The 14,666-nt window shown below is 45.1% G+C and overlaps 1 protein-coding gene across 1 annotated transcript in view; it reads right to left on the reverse strand.

Annotated features, from left to right (window-relative positions):
- The window catches only part of LOC129702477 (zinc finger CCCH domain-containing protein 13-like), a 94,677-nt gene extending 80,624 nt beyond the window's left edge, over window positions 1-14,053 (reverse strand). The window contains 1 exon segment of the mRNA XM_055644207.1: window positions 13,875-14,053. The gene's annotated coding sequence lies outside the window, so the exon portion shown is untranslated.
- Window positions 14,054-14,666: the final 613 nt, after the last annotated feature.

Raw genomic sequence — 14,666 nt, forward strand, 5'->3', positions numbered from 1 at the left:
GTGACCCCTTGTTCTGGACTTCCTCAACATCGGGAACAATCTTCCTGCATCTAGCCTGTCCAACCCCTTAAGAATTTTGTAAGTTTCTATAAGATCCCCTCTCAATCGCCTAAATTCTAGAGAGTATAAACCAAGTCTATCCAGTCTTTCTTCATAAGGCAGTCCTGACATCCCAGGAATCAGTCTGGTGAACCTTCTCTGCACTCCCTCTATGGCAATAATGTCCTTCCTCAGATTTGGAGACCAAAACTGTATGCAATACTCCAGGTGTGGTCTCACCAAGACCCTGTACAACTGCAGTAGAACCTCCCTGCTCCTATACTCAAATCCTTTTGCTATGAAAGCTAACATACCATTTGCTTTCTTCACTGCCTGCTGCACTTGCATGCCTACTTTCAATGACTGGTGTACCATGACACCCAAGTCTCGCTGCATCTCCCCTTTTCCTAATCGGCCACCAGTCTGAAGAAGGGTCTCGACCCGAAACTTCGCCTAAATCCTTCACTCCATAGATGCTGCCTCACCCGCTGAGTTTCTCCAGCATTTTTGTCTACCCATTCACAGTTCTGTTATCCCACTTTCCTCACTCCCTACACATTAGGGGCAATTTTACAGAGACAAGTTAACCTACAAAGCCAATGCATCTTTGGGATGTGGGAGGAAACCTACACGCTTGCAGAGAGAATGTGCAAATGTAACACAGACAGTGTCCGAGGACAGGATCGAACACAGGTCTCTGGCATGAGAGGCAGCAAGTCCACCAGATGTGCCACTATATTTTATTTTCCAACACACAAAAAATTATACGTTGATAACTTTGGTTACTAAAAAAAAAGAAACTATCCATTTTCAGTCTTAAATCTCTAAGTGACGCTTTGTCCCCCTTTACAGCAACTGTGTGTTTTAATTTGGTTCAACACTATGGGGCAGTACATTGGCCATAAAGTTGCTGTCTAAAATTGCCAGAGACCCGGAGGAATTGATCCTGAATATGGGTGCTGTCTGTATTGAGTTTGCTCCTTTTCCCTTTGATCGCATGGGTTTTCTCCGGGTGCTCTTGTTTCCTTCCACGTTCCAAAGGTGTGCAAGAACCTTTTTCAGACCCAACCCAAAACATAATATTTTCCTTTTGTCCAGAGATTCTGTCTGACCTATTGAGTTACTCCAGCTTTTTGTGTCTATCTTCAGTTTAAACCAGCATCTGCAGTTCCTTCCTACACACACACGATACAATAGGATAGAACTTTATTAATCTTTATTAATCCCAGGAGGGAAATTGTGTGTGTGTGTGTGTGTATATAGTTATATATTCATATATAAATATACACTGTTTTGTTTTCTCGTTTATAACATTGTTTACAGAGTACTATGTTTACATATTCTGTTGTGCTGCTGCAAGGAAGGATTTCATTGGGACGTGAGAGAATAAAACACTCTTGACTCGTGACTTACGTCGCTAATGTGTGGGATAGAACTAGTGTACGGGTGATCGGTTGGTCGGCGTGGACTCAGTGGGCCGAAGGGCCTGTTTCCATGCTGTATCTTTAAATTAAATTAAAAACACCAAAACCAGAGGAAATCGAAAGAAGGGTCTCTACCCGAAACGTCACCCAATTTCTTCTATCCAGATATGCTGGCTGCTCCATGGAATTCTGCCGCATAATTAAAGCATGGAATAGTCTTCACCCTACTATAGGTACCCAACCAGACGCAACTAAATTTAAGGAAGCTCTTTTTCCCCCAAGAACCTTTTTTGACTTTGCTTAAGTCCAAGTCAAGAGTCAAGGGAGTTCTATTGTCATGTGTCCCAGATAGAAGAATGACATTCTTGCTTGCTGCTGCACAACAGAATATGTAAACATAATAAAGAACAGGAGATAAATACCATAGACCATATATACATGTACACAATAAATAAACAGATAAAGTGCAATAGGCTGTTATTTTTTGAAGGTGGAGGGTCCACTTCTGTTTAAATTCCTTTTCGAATATTTTTGGAGTACAATGCATTAAATTTAATTTTTTTTGGTCATTCCTCAATTTTCAAGTTTACGTATTTTCTTTGAAACATTATACCCTCTTATTTTAATCCGATGCTTATCCTTAATCATAGGATGATAGATAATTTCAAATAAAAGTTTTATATCTTTTTCTCGAATGGAATGCAATTATTCAGAATTTTCACACAAAAAAATCTGTGCCACTATTTATCGACTAATTTCCGAATCCATCCTAATCAATTTATCAATGTAACTGGTACATACTTTGCCACAATGCCTACAATAGTTTTTTAAATGTGCACTAAACTATAAACCATAATTAGCAATCCCCCTGCCCCATAAAAAAAAAAAAAACACATTTATATATGTTGATTGTATTTCTCTCATTAATATTTGATCTTTCAAAGTATAATTAAACCAATCAATAAAGTTTATGACATTTTATGTTTTATCTGTATGCCTTTATTCCCTTTATTTTATTTTCTGCATATTAACTATATTGAGGCAACTAATTATCTTCATTATTAAGAAGATAATCACCTGTTTTCGCTTCTTCATTTTGAGGTATTTTGTATAGATTGATGATTAAAAAAAAATGAACTTAATCTATTTTAAAATAAGTTTGTAATGGAACAAAATGTGGAAAAAGTGAAGAGGTCTGAATACTTTCTGAATGCACTGCACATTCAAAATCAAAACCGTAGATTTATGCTGACAAATTATGCAGATTGTAGAAATGCTTGGCAAAGTATTCCAGACACAGAGCGATGATGTGAATGGCAGAACAACACTGAAGACAACTGCATCAAGAAACAATTGCAACCCAAGCATAAATTATACTTTCTTTTTGATGTGGCTTTTACTGTAAACTTAATAAACAATAATCTGTAAAGAGTAACAATTGCCTTTTGAGATACAGGTGCACAATCTTTTATCCGAAGTTCCAAATAACGAAAACCTCCGAATAGCAACATTTTTTCAGTCCTTGAAGAAAGGTCCTTGAAAACGTTCACCGAGGGCGGCCCGCAGAGGTGACAGCGGAACCTCCGGTCGGTCCTCGAAGAAAGGGGAACTAAATCCCCATTCATAAAAGAGAAGGTGAGGGTATATTGCGCGGGAGGGTTAATAATTGACAATCTGCTGCTGCCTGCCCGCTGAGTTAAAAAGTTCCCACGGTAGACTCACGATACACAGTGTATCGTGAGTCTTGCATGAGAACTTTTTAACTCAGCGGGCAGGCAGCAGCAAATTGTCGCTCCCTTAAGTTTCACCCCACCTACACCCCTCTGCTTCCAGGCCATGTGTGTGACCCCTTCTCTCCCCTCTCCAGCTCCCCGCCCATTGCACCGGCGCGGGGGTTTTGCACTGTCTTCACGTCGGAGCTAGTGCCAATCACCGGAGACGTCAGGACCAACGGGACACCGGCCCCCAGGCCCACTGCAAGCACGGAGATCCCAGAGACCCACAGCCAGCAGCAGCCCAGCCCCGTTCCAATTCCAGAGGAACACGCTCCCCGTAGGGACAGAAGCTGATGGTGTGCAAGGTGCGTCTTGGTCTTGAGGTTGCGGATGAGGGGGCGCAGCTCGGGCTGTGACGTCTCCGGCCACCCCCTGTACAGGAGCTGAGACTGGGAACTGTGGGGATGTTTGCAGTTGCAGAGGGAGGGGGCAAGGGCGGTACAGTTCCCAGTCTCAGCTCCAGTCCAGAGGGGTGACCGGAGACGTCAGGACCAACGGGACACCGACTGCAAGCACGGAGATCCCGGAGACTCACAGCCAGCAGCAACTCTAGCCCAGCCCCGCTCCAACTCCAGAGGAACCCGGGTTGCGGATGAGGGGGCACAGCTCGGGCTGTGGGCGAACTGCCACTTGTCGCTGTAGCGGCCCATCGGGGAGCGGGTTCCTGTTGGTCCTGACGTCTCCGGCCATCCCCCTGGACAGGAGCTGAGAGACGTCAGGACCACCAGAAGCCGCTCCCCGATGCGCCGCTACAGCGACAAGTGGCAGTTCGCCCACAGCCCGAGCTGCGCCCCCTCATCGGGACACCGACCCCCAGGCCCACTGCAAGCACGGAGATCCCAGAGACTCACAGCCAGCAACAACTCTAGCCCAGCCCCGCTCCAACTCCAGAGGAACCCGGGTTGCAGATGAGGGGGCGCAGCTCGGGCTGTGGGCGAACTGCCACTTGTCGCCGTAGCGGCGCATCGGGCCGCGGATTCCCCTGGAGTTGGAGGGACAGGGAGACACAGCGGCTTTTGAGAATGGTGGGCAATCACTTCCAAAGTTCTGCCCACACAGTCAGTACACCTCTCCTACACTTGTCTCCCGCACTAAGATCATCTCGCAGAGAATGATCCCAGCCTAACCCTCCCTATTCTCTCCTATTCTGCAAGAAAAAACTACATTGAAGACTCAAACACGCGATCGAGTAACTGCTGGGATCGAGGCGCAAACTCGCGACCTTGCGGATATGAGCCGAGCACTCTACCACTGAGCCAGCCGTTAAAATCTACGCTAAAAATCTTCCATTCCGAAAGCCGAAAAATTCTGAATTACGAAAAGTGTCTGGTCCCAAGGCTTTCGGATAAAAGGTTGTGCACCTGTACATGTATTACAATAATCCACAAATTTCCCCCGAGCATTTTACATTGATCCATCCTGTGGACTTAAGCTCGAGGAAATCATATCTATCTGTGGCAGACTATCTTTAACATTAACAAATATTAAACAATTCAAGAAGCAGTAACATTTAAAATAATTAAAGGTAGACACAAATGCTGGAGAAACTCAGCCGGTGAGGCAGCATCTATGGAGGGAAGGAATAGGTGACGTTTCGGGTCATCGTTTTCCAGGATTCTTTCTTAAACTTAAATAATTAACTTTTTAATGTAATTTTGAATAAAAGAAGAGACTAGGGTAATTAAAACACTTAAGTATATTAAATCAACTCAATAAAATCAAATTAAAAGGAAATTAACATATTTGCAGCTATTTAGACTTTAGTGATAGAGGGTGGAAATAAGCCCTTCGGCCCACCGACCAGCGCATACAAAAGCACTATTCCACATACTAGGAACAATTTACAATTTTACTGAAGCCAATTAAACCAAAAGCCTGTACATCTTTGGAATGGGGGAGGAAACCGGAGCAGCCAGAGAAAATCCCAAGCGGGATTATGGGTGATTATAATCAGGATTGAACCAAGGTCTCCGGCACTGTTAGGCAGCAACTGTACTGCTGCGCCATTGTGCTGCCCCAAACCTCTATCCGTTGATATGGCATTTGGATTTGCTGAGAAATATGAGCAAGTTTGCATTAAACCATTACAGTACAGGTATTCCAGGATTGCTCTAACCAGTTAAGTAGGCAAATTATGCCAGTTGCAATAGAACTGCTAGTTTTCAGATGGAATATTTTCCCCATTATCCTTTTACATTTTCTATCATGCAAAAGACAGGTTACCATGAAGATGCTTTCAGAGCCAAGGAGCAACAAAACCTTTAATTTCAATCTATGATGAAATGTAAAATTTTACCAATCTTTCAAATGGTTTTAGTCTATTTTGCTTTAAATACACGGTGAGGAGAATTTCTTCACAACCTATTTTCACATGCCCCCTTTTCACTTTATTTCAGCAATTCAAGCAATTTACTACTTCATAATGACCCATGTAGTCCACCAGTTGTGATAAGAAAAGTTCTGGGAAATTATAATTTACAGGAATTATGTAAAAGTGCTACAGAAAAGAAAATACCGTATATGTCGTCAAGATGAAGAATGACAAGCCAATTAAAACATTTATACATTTTTGTTTTCATGCAGAAAAACAAGTCAACAATTTGAATTAATTTCTGTGGGCCATTTAAATCAAAAGTCAACTCAAGAGAGTTAAGAATCAAGAGAGTCAAGAACGCTTTTTTACCAGGTGTACTGCAACGGAACAATGAAATTCTGACTTGCAGAAGCACAACAGGTTTCTAAACAGTGCGTAGGAAGGAACTGCAGATGCTGGTTGTAAATATAGTACTCCATAGATCATATAATCTATTTATCTATCTACTTATATAACTAATCGTGTGTGGGCGTATGTTTTTGTATCTTCGCCAAAACGCTACGCGGTAGCGCTGAAATTTTTACAGAATCTTAAATATTTCCGGTCGTCGAGATAAAGTAAAGTAAAGTAAAGTATCCTTAATTGTCATTCAGACATTTCAGTCTGAACGAAATTATATACCTTGCAGTCATAACATAGAATTTAAAAAATAAAATAAAATAACAAAACACACAGTTTAAGATCCACCACTGCGAGTCTACCAGGCACCTCCTCACTGTGATGGAAGGCAAAAGTCTTAAAGTCCTTGACTCTTCCCTCCTTGTTCTCCCTCTGTGTTGAGGTGATCCAGGCTTCCGGTGTTTGGACCCCGCCGGATGACTGTAAGTCCAACGGCCGATTCCCAGCTCCGCGAACGGGCCGGTTCAAACTCCGCGGCCCGGGGCGGTCGAAGCTGCCACCCTCCAATGCAGCGGACGAAGCTGTCGTTGCGGGAGCTCCGGAAAACAGGTACCAATCTGGGACCTGCGAGCTCTCGACGTTGTCGCCCACTGGGCCCACGGCCGAAGGATCTGAAGTCGGGTCGCCGCTGCCGCAATGCCACCACAGCCCTGAAGTTGGAAAGTCCTGGTTCTGCCTCTGGAGACTCAAGGTCAGTCCCATTTGGAGGCTGCCAGCTCCGCAATTAGGCCTCAGCGCAGACGGAGACGGGGGATACGACAAGAAAACGTCGCATCCCCCCAAAGGAGACTAAAAATAGTTTCTCCCATCCCCCCACACATACACAACTAAAATAAACGAAATAAACTAAACAACAGGACAAAAAAAAAGAAAAAAGAAAAGACAGACGGACTGCAGGTGAGCCGCAGCTGCTTGGGCAGCGCCGCCACTAATTCCCTTCAGATTTGATGCTATATTTCACATTATTGATGATCAAGGTTTAAGAGAGAGAGTATTCCAGCAGCTTCCAGTGATTATGTCATAATACCATCTCACAGTCCACCAATCACAATGGGCTCTCATTTACACAAGCTGCCGTGTGCGACAATGACATCACAATGCGACGTTGCCAATGGTAATGGCAAGAACAGCGTGAAGAAGAGATTGCCAACGGGGGGGAGGGGGGAGAGAGAGGGGGAGAGTGAGAGAGAGATGCATTGGGGGAACTTGTGAGTGGTGGTATATTATTGGGAGTTGCCAACGGTAACGGCAGCAGCACCAGCTTGAAAGAGAATGCTGCGTGCCACCATCTTCAGTCCGACTGGGCCGCACGGAGGGCGGAGTGTGTGACAGAGGTGGGGGGGGGGGGGGGGGGTCAAGTCGAGTCTATGTATTGACTCAAAAAATGATTGGCATTTTACAACAAAAAAAAATCAGAACTTTCCAGCATCGCTGCCCGACCCCACCCCCCCCCCCCCCCCCCCACACGTCGGGTCCACACTGCCTGCCGCCACCCACCCACCCGGGGGCGTTTGGCTCCGGAGGGCGCCTGTCTCCGGAGGAGCGCTGATGCCGCGCCCTCCCCCCAGTTGGGGGATGGGGCCCAACGGGTCCCACTTGGTCTAGTATACTATTAAAAGCTTCGACTTGGTTGTCTGTCTGTCTGTGATCTCAGGAATTACACCAAAATGGTACACAATAACGCAACATTTTTTTGCAGAATCTTACTCAGCTTTTTCCCGTGGTCGTATGGATCAAGTTTCTTCACATTTGATGTTATATTGGTATTGCAATTGGGGAAGTGAAATTGGAATTTGTTTTAAGTTCAGTGCTGGGGGAGGCAGGGAAGTGCTGGAATCTTACGTTCGGCAACTGTACAGTTGTACAGTTGAGTTGGGGTACTAGGCCTCCCATGTGGTTGAGTGGTTGGGGCTACGGGTTAGTGGTGCAATAAATCATTGGGGAAAGGGTTGCGTTGGGGGACTAGGCCTCCCATGTGACAGGGATCCAACGGATCCCAGTTGGTCTAGTAAACAAACAGAAAAAAGTTTGATAAATGAACACCAAATATTGTATATACTGCAAAACCAAACAAGGCCCAAAGTCCCTAGTGCAACCAAAGCAATTCGTAGTTTGGAGTTTAGTTGGAGTTCGTTTAGATACAATCAAATATGTTTTACTATTAAAATGTTAATCCTGGAGCAAAAGCATTGAATATCAGATAATCTGTCTGTTTACATCATATCTCATATACTTTTAAAACTGTGTGTGTGTGTGTGTGTGTGTGTGTGTGTGTGTGTGTGTGTGTGTGTGTGTGTGTGTGTGTGTGTGTGTGTGTGTGTGTGTGTGTGTGTGTGTGTGTGTGTGTGTGTGTAATTTTGCCTTTGAAACGCATCTCGTCGAAAACCAGACGCAAAAACGCGGAGATTTTTACAATTTCGGTAGGGATTTAACTTATGATTTCAAAAATGCGCTCCTCTCTAAATTCGGTCAATTATTTCCCCAAATTTTTGAATAAAATGTTCACGAATGTTCACAAAACTCACTTTTTAAAATATAATCGCCAGCTGACGTCACTATGCCCACATGCCCACCAATCCAGGCCCACCTGCCTCCTGGCCCCGACCCCTCCGCCGCTGTGGATTAAAGGCGTAGAAAGAGCGAGAAAGTTCTGCAGAACAAAGATTCTACAGCTTCCGTTCCGCTATAGGATCTTTGTTCTGCACATTGGTCAGCGGCGCCTCACGCGCTGAAGCTTCTCCTCACTGTCGGCGCAGCTCATGAAGCCCCGCCCGCGTGCTCATTCAGCTTTCCAGAGTCAGAAGCCGCTTCTCTATCTCTCCTCATTTGGCCCACTCACTCGCCCGGCTCCCCTCCACCCCCTCCTCTTCTCACCTCCTCCCCTCTCCTTCCTCCCTCTCTCCCCTCTATCAAAGATCCTATAGGATCTTTGCTCTCTACCCGTCACAGGGGACGATCGTCTGTCCCCCCCCCCCCCCCCCTCCCCCGTCCCTCCCAGCCCGGCCCGGCTCTGTCACACTGGCGGAAGCCACGATCGGCTGGTCCCCCTGCTGCTTAATAGGAGCAGATTAATAATATTAATATAATATCAAGGGGGGCAGTTAGTGTGTGTGTGTGTGGGGGTGGTTAGTGTGTGTGACGCCGCATGCCACCCCGCATCCCCCCTCCCGCAAACGCGCGTTGGGGGAACAGACCCAATGGGTCTGCACTTAGTCTAGTGCTTTATAAAAATATACCATTTTAAAAGTGAATGACAAATATAAAACCAAAATACGGCTTCAAATAAACTGCATTTACAAGGTATATATTTTAGCTTAGTTTAGAAAAGCTAAACTAAGTTTAGAAAATCATTTTTTACACAGAGAGTGGTGAATCTGTGGAATTCTCTGCCATAGAAGGTAGTTGAGGCCAGTTCATTGGCTATATTTAAGAAGGAGTTAGATGTGGCCCTTGTGGCTAATGGGATCAGGGGGTATGGAGAGAAGGCAGGGATGGGATACTGAGTTGGATGATCAGCCATGATCATATTGAATGGCGGTGCAGGCTCGAAGGGCCGAATGGCCTACTCCTGCAACTATTTTCGAATGTTTCTATGTAAAACAGCATGAAAACAGACCCTTCCGCCCACCAAGTCCATGCTGACCATTGCTCATCCATTCACATTAGTTCTATATTTTTCCACTTTCGTATCCATTCTCTACAAATGAGGGGCAATTTCTATGGATGCCAATTAACCTACAAACCCCACGCGTCTTTTGGATGCGGGAAGAAATCGGAGCATCCGGAATAAACCCTCGAGGTCACAGGCAATACATTCAAACTCCACATAGACAGCACTTGAGATCAGGTTCAGATCAGGGTCTCTGGCATTTGAGGCAGCAGCTCTACCAGCTGCGCCACTGTGCATCCCTCCAAATTATATATATATTTAAATCATTTTTTTAAATATTTGTTTTGTACAGATAGCTTTTAAAATAAAGTGACAAGACAAAAGCCTGATGATCAATAAATAGCTGATGCTTCAGTAGGGATCTGTAAAATAGTTATTTTAATATGAATATGTTGTGAATTATCGTCCATGATTGTATTTCTCGTAACATCCACACACAATACACTCTGCCACATCCTTTGCCAATATCTCCAGTTTTTCAACATTATCTGTCACTGCTTTTCTCACCAGTTCTGACAGAAACCCTTGAAGAGGTAACGTTTTTGGCTTTTGATGCCTTATCCTCTTTGTCTCATTTGAGGCTGGTACAATAACAACATTTAAAATACATTTGGATAGTAACATGTATAGCAAAGGATTAGATGCATAATGGCCACACCTCACAAATCACACTAGCTTAGATGTGTCACTTGGTCTCCATCGGCAGGTCAAACTAATTTCTGTTAATCCTGGCTAATTGGAGTTCAAAATGGGGTAAAGTTTCAGGGTTGCTGGGAGATTTGGTCAATTTGGAGTTACTCTCCGCAGAGCTGGGACAAGCTGTGAAGAGGTGCCAGAGCATCTGGAGTTTAGATACAATTTTCATGCAAAGAATGGGGATATCTTCAAACCCTGTCAATTAGGTGCAAAATGCATAGAATGGATTGGATAGCTGCAAACCAGACATACACCGTGTAAATAATGTTGCAGAGTTTGACTTTGCCAACTGTTGATTGGATGAGGTGTTGAACCTTGTTGTAAATCAGGGTAAATGTTTCTAAGTTGGCTTCCTTACGAAGTCCGTTTTGAATACAATGTACTGAGCTGTTGTATCATTGGGTTAGGGGAATGCCTGTTATGTATGGGGTTAATGGACATCTGTAATTGGGTTATTAAGAGACCGATGACGAGGGTCAGCGTTGATATCTGGGAAAGCGCTTGGGATAGTGTGAACTTCTGGAGTGTCTCTGTCTGAGCGAGACCTAGAGGGCTTAAACAGGCAGACATGAGCATCAAATGGTGGGATAGGTACAGTAGTTGAACTGTGATACGCTTTTGGTAAACTAAAATGTAGTTGATTCAAGTGCTTGATTCAGTGTTTTTACTGAAACTAGCCGGGGGGGGGGAGGAAAGCTTAGAAATGAGCAATTATCATTTCCAGCTTGCTTTTGTGTTGTATGACTATAACTCTCAAATTTGCTCAAAATACTCACTGCACAGAAGCATTTGATTGTATTTCAGACTTCCAGCATTTGCATTTTCTTTTAACCTCTGAGATGCAAATCTTTGACAGCACAGCTAATAAGTTGCAACAATCTGCTAGAGGAACTCAGTGGGTCAAGTAGTCCCTCCGGAAGGGTTTTATAGCCCCTCCGGAAGGGGCATGGCCTTCAGGAGAGAGAATCTCAACACTTTTTAAACACTAATAACTCTTTTATTTGTCATCAATAGGAAAAATCCTCTTGTCCTGCGCAGCGGAGGGGGACGCTGATGAAGATGGCCAAAACTGACAGCCATAAGTGGCAGTGTTTTTTCCAAAATCAATATACAGAACAGGAAGTGGTCAAGATCAACTTTTAGTAATATAGATACTGAATCTGCCACGCATCTGCCCACCCACTCAACCTGTCCAGGCCACCCTGCAACTTCCTAACATCCTCTTCACAGTTCACACTGCCACCCAGCTTTGTGTCATCCGCAAACTTGCTAGTGTTGCTCCTAATTCCCTCTGCCAAATCATTGATATATATGGTAAACAGTTGCGGACCCAACACCGAGCCTTGTGGCACTCCACTCGCCACTCACAGCTAAAGCTGTGTTGCCTTTGGTTTGGAAATGCTAAAGCTGTGTTGCCTAATTAAAGTTGCCTTGCATAATTAAAGTTGACTTATCTTCTATATAATTAAAAGTATTATCTTGACCACCTCCTGTTTGCGCTTTATATTGATTTTAGAAAAAACGCTACCACGTACGGCTGTGATATTTGGCCATCTTTCTCAGAGTCCCCCTCCGCTCATCAGGTGCCGAGGATTTTTTCCTTCGATTAAAAATAAAAGATTAATTAGTGTTAAAAAAATGTTGAGATTCTCTCTCCTGTCAATTACGCCATGAAGGCCACGCCCCTTCTGGTGGGAGGGACTATTAAACCCAGAAGTGTGGGCGTGGCTCAGTCTCTACAAGATGGAGGAGGGAGAGGTCACGACTCGCTGTCTTTAGTGGCCTTGCACCCTGCTTGAAACTGCACTTGAATTTGGTGGCCTTGCACCCTGCTTGAAGTGGTAAGAAACTGCACTTGAATTTGGTGGCCTTGCACCCTGCTTGAAATGGAATTTCAAGGACTAGCCGTGAGTCAACTGCCAGCCCACCAGCCGTGAGTGAGTGAGCTGCCTGCACAACAAGCTTGAGTGACTGAGCTATCAGCCCAAGAATCCATTCGGCCCACAATGTCCATACTAGCCCTTTGGAAAACAGTTCCTTCAGCCCACAAAACCCATACTAACGATCCAGAAAGCCCCCCATCATCAATATTGGAATTGGTGGAGAGGTGGAATATTGCATTGGGGGACCAGCCCTCCTGTGTGATGCTCCCAATGGGTCCCACTTAGTCGAGTAATATAGATAAATGTGAGGTTATCCACTTTGGTGGCAAAAACAAGGGGGCAGATTATTATCACAATGGGGTTGGGTTAGGTTAGGGGGAAGTACAGTGAGACCTGGGTGTCCTTGTACACCGGTCACTGAAAGTTGGTGTGCAGGTACAGCAGGCAGTGAAGAAAACTAATGGAATGTTGTCCTTCATAACAAGAAGATTTCAGTATAGAAGTTCTTCTGCAGTTGTATAGGGCTCTGGTAAGACCACATCTGGAGTATTGAGTACAGTTTTGGTCTCCTAATTTGAGGAAGGACATCCTTGTGATTGAGGCAGTGCAGCGTAGGTTCACAAGATTGATCCCTGGGATGGCAGGACTGTCATACGAGGAAAGATTGAAAAGACTGGTCTTGTATTCACTGGAGTTTAGAATGATGAGGGGGTTCTTACAGAAACTTATAAAAGGACTGGACAAGGTAGATGCAGGAAAAATGTTCCCAATGTTGGATGAGTCCAGAACCAGGGACCACAGTCTTAGAATAAAGGGGAGGCCATTTAAGACTGAGGTGAGAAAAAGCGTTTTCACCCAGAGAGTTGTGAATTTGTGGAATTCCCTGACACAGAGGGCAGTGCAGGCCAAATCACTGGATGGAGTTAAGAGAGAGTTAGATAGAGCTCTAGGGGCTAGTGGAACCAAGGGATATGGGGAGAAGGCAGGCACGGGTTATTGATTGGGGATGATCAGCCATGATCGCAATGAATGGCGGTGCTGGCTAGAAGGGCCAAACGGCCTCCTCCTGCACCTATTTTCTATGTTTCTAATTAAAGTATTAAAGAATTGAAAGAATTAAAGATAATTACAATAGACAATGTGATTTATGACCTATTTCTGTAAGATATTTACAGATGGGGAAGGCAATTCAATACCCAAAGTCATCCTTCTAGTGCAGGTTACGGAACTGCCTACAAGGAATAAGGCCACATAATGTGCTGACTGAGGGCACAAATTGAGGGAGGGCTTAATAGTGAGAATAGAATGTACACAGGTAGGGCTCCCTTTAACACACGCCGATGGCTGATCATGATTCCTTTAAAAAACACACAGGTGGCTGATCCCCGATTCCCTTTAACACACATTGATTACTGATCACGTTAGATTTAAAAAAAAAAGCAAATCGAGGCCTGCCGATGCCTTTGTGTCCTGTGGGGACCATCTGACCACCCTGAACTGAGGGCCGAGGTTCATCAGTCAGGTAGGCCTCAACAGATGCTGCCATGATCCCCCTCCCCTCGCCCGTCAGCGTGGCCTGTGAACACGGGGCTGCGATGAGGATGACCGTGATACCTGGAGCGGTTGAAGTCGCCGCTGGGCTGCGGGGGGCGGTGATCCTCCTCCTCCTCCCTCGGGCTCATACGCGCGCTCCCGTTCTCCGGCTCCCGATTTCGGTCAAGGTTTCGTCAAGACGTCATCGTCGCGCGACGGTGCTCCCTTCGCGTGCGCAGGCGCTGCGCGTGGAGACGCGAGCGTTGTGAGTCGGCGCGGGGCGTGGACTTGAACTAAAGATCCTGTAGCAGAGTGTTAAAGTCTGAAGAAGGGTTTCGGCCCGAAACGTTGCCTATTTCCTTCGCTCCATAGATGCTGCTGCACCCGCTGAGTTTCTCCAGCTTTTCTGTGTAACATCCTATAACAGAGCTCTGCTATAAGATCTTTGCTTGAACGGTCAATGTTAGAGACGCTCATCGGGTCTGACCAAAGATCTGCTATAGGATCTTTGGTGTTCACCACTTTTTCATTCTTGGGCATTCGAGTTGTCAAAACAGGCCATGATGCAACCAGTCAATACGCTCTCTACACCTATAGAAGTTCAAGGGAGTATTCATCAGCATACCAAATCCCTTCAATCGTCTCAGGATGTAGAGGCGTGTTAACTACTTCCAATAACCCATGAACCGATTACCTCTACAACTGCGGCTGCCTCACCAACAGTCTGTTTGGCCCCTCTCTGTTTTTATTATAACCATATAACAATTACAGCACGGAAACAGGCCATCTCGACCCTTCTAGTCCATGCCGAACACGTAATCTCCCCTAGTCCCATACACCTGCGTTCAGACCATAACCATCCATACCTTTCCC

The sequence above is a fragment of the Leucoraja erinacea genome, chromosome 13 (genome assembly GCF_028641065.1).
Source record: "Leucoraja erinacea ecotype New England chromosome 13, Leri_hhj_1, whole genome shotgun sequence".
Classification (NCBI taxonomy): Eukaryota; Metazoa; Chordata; class Chondrichthyes; order Rajiformes; family Rajidae; genus Leucoraja; species Leucoraja erinaceus.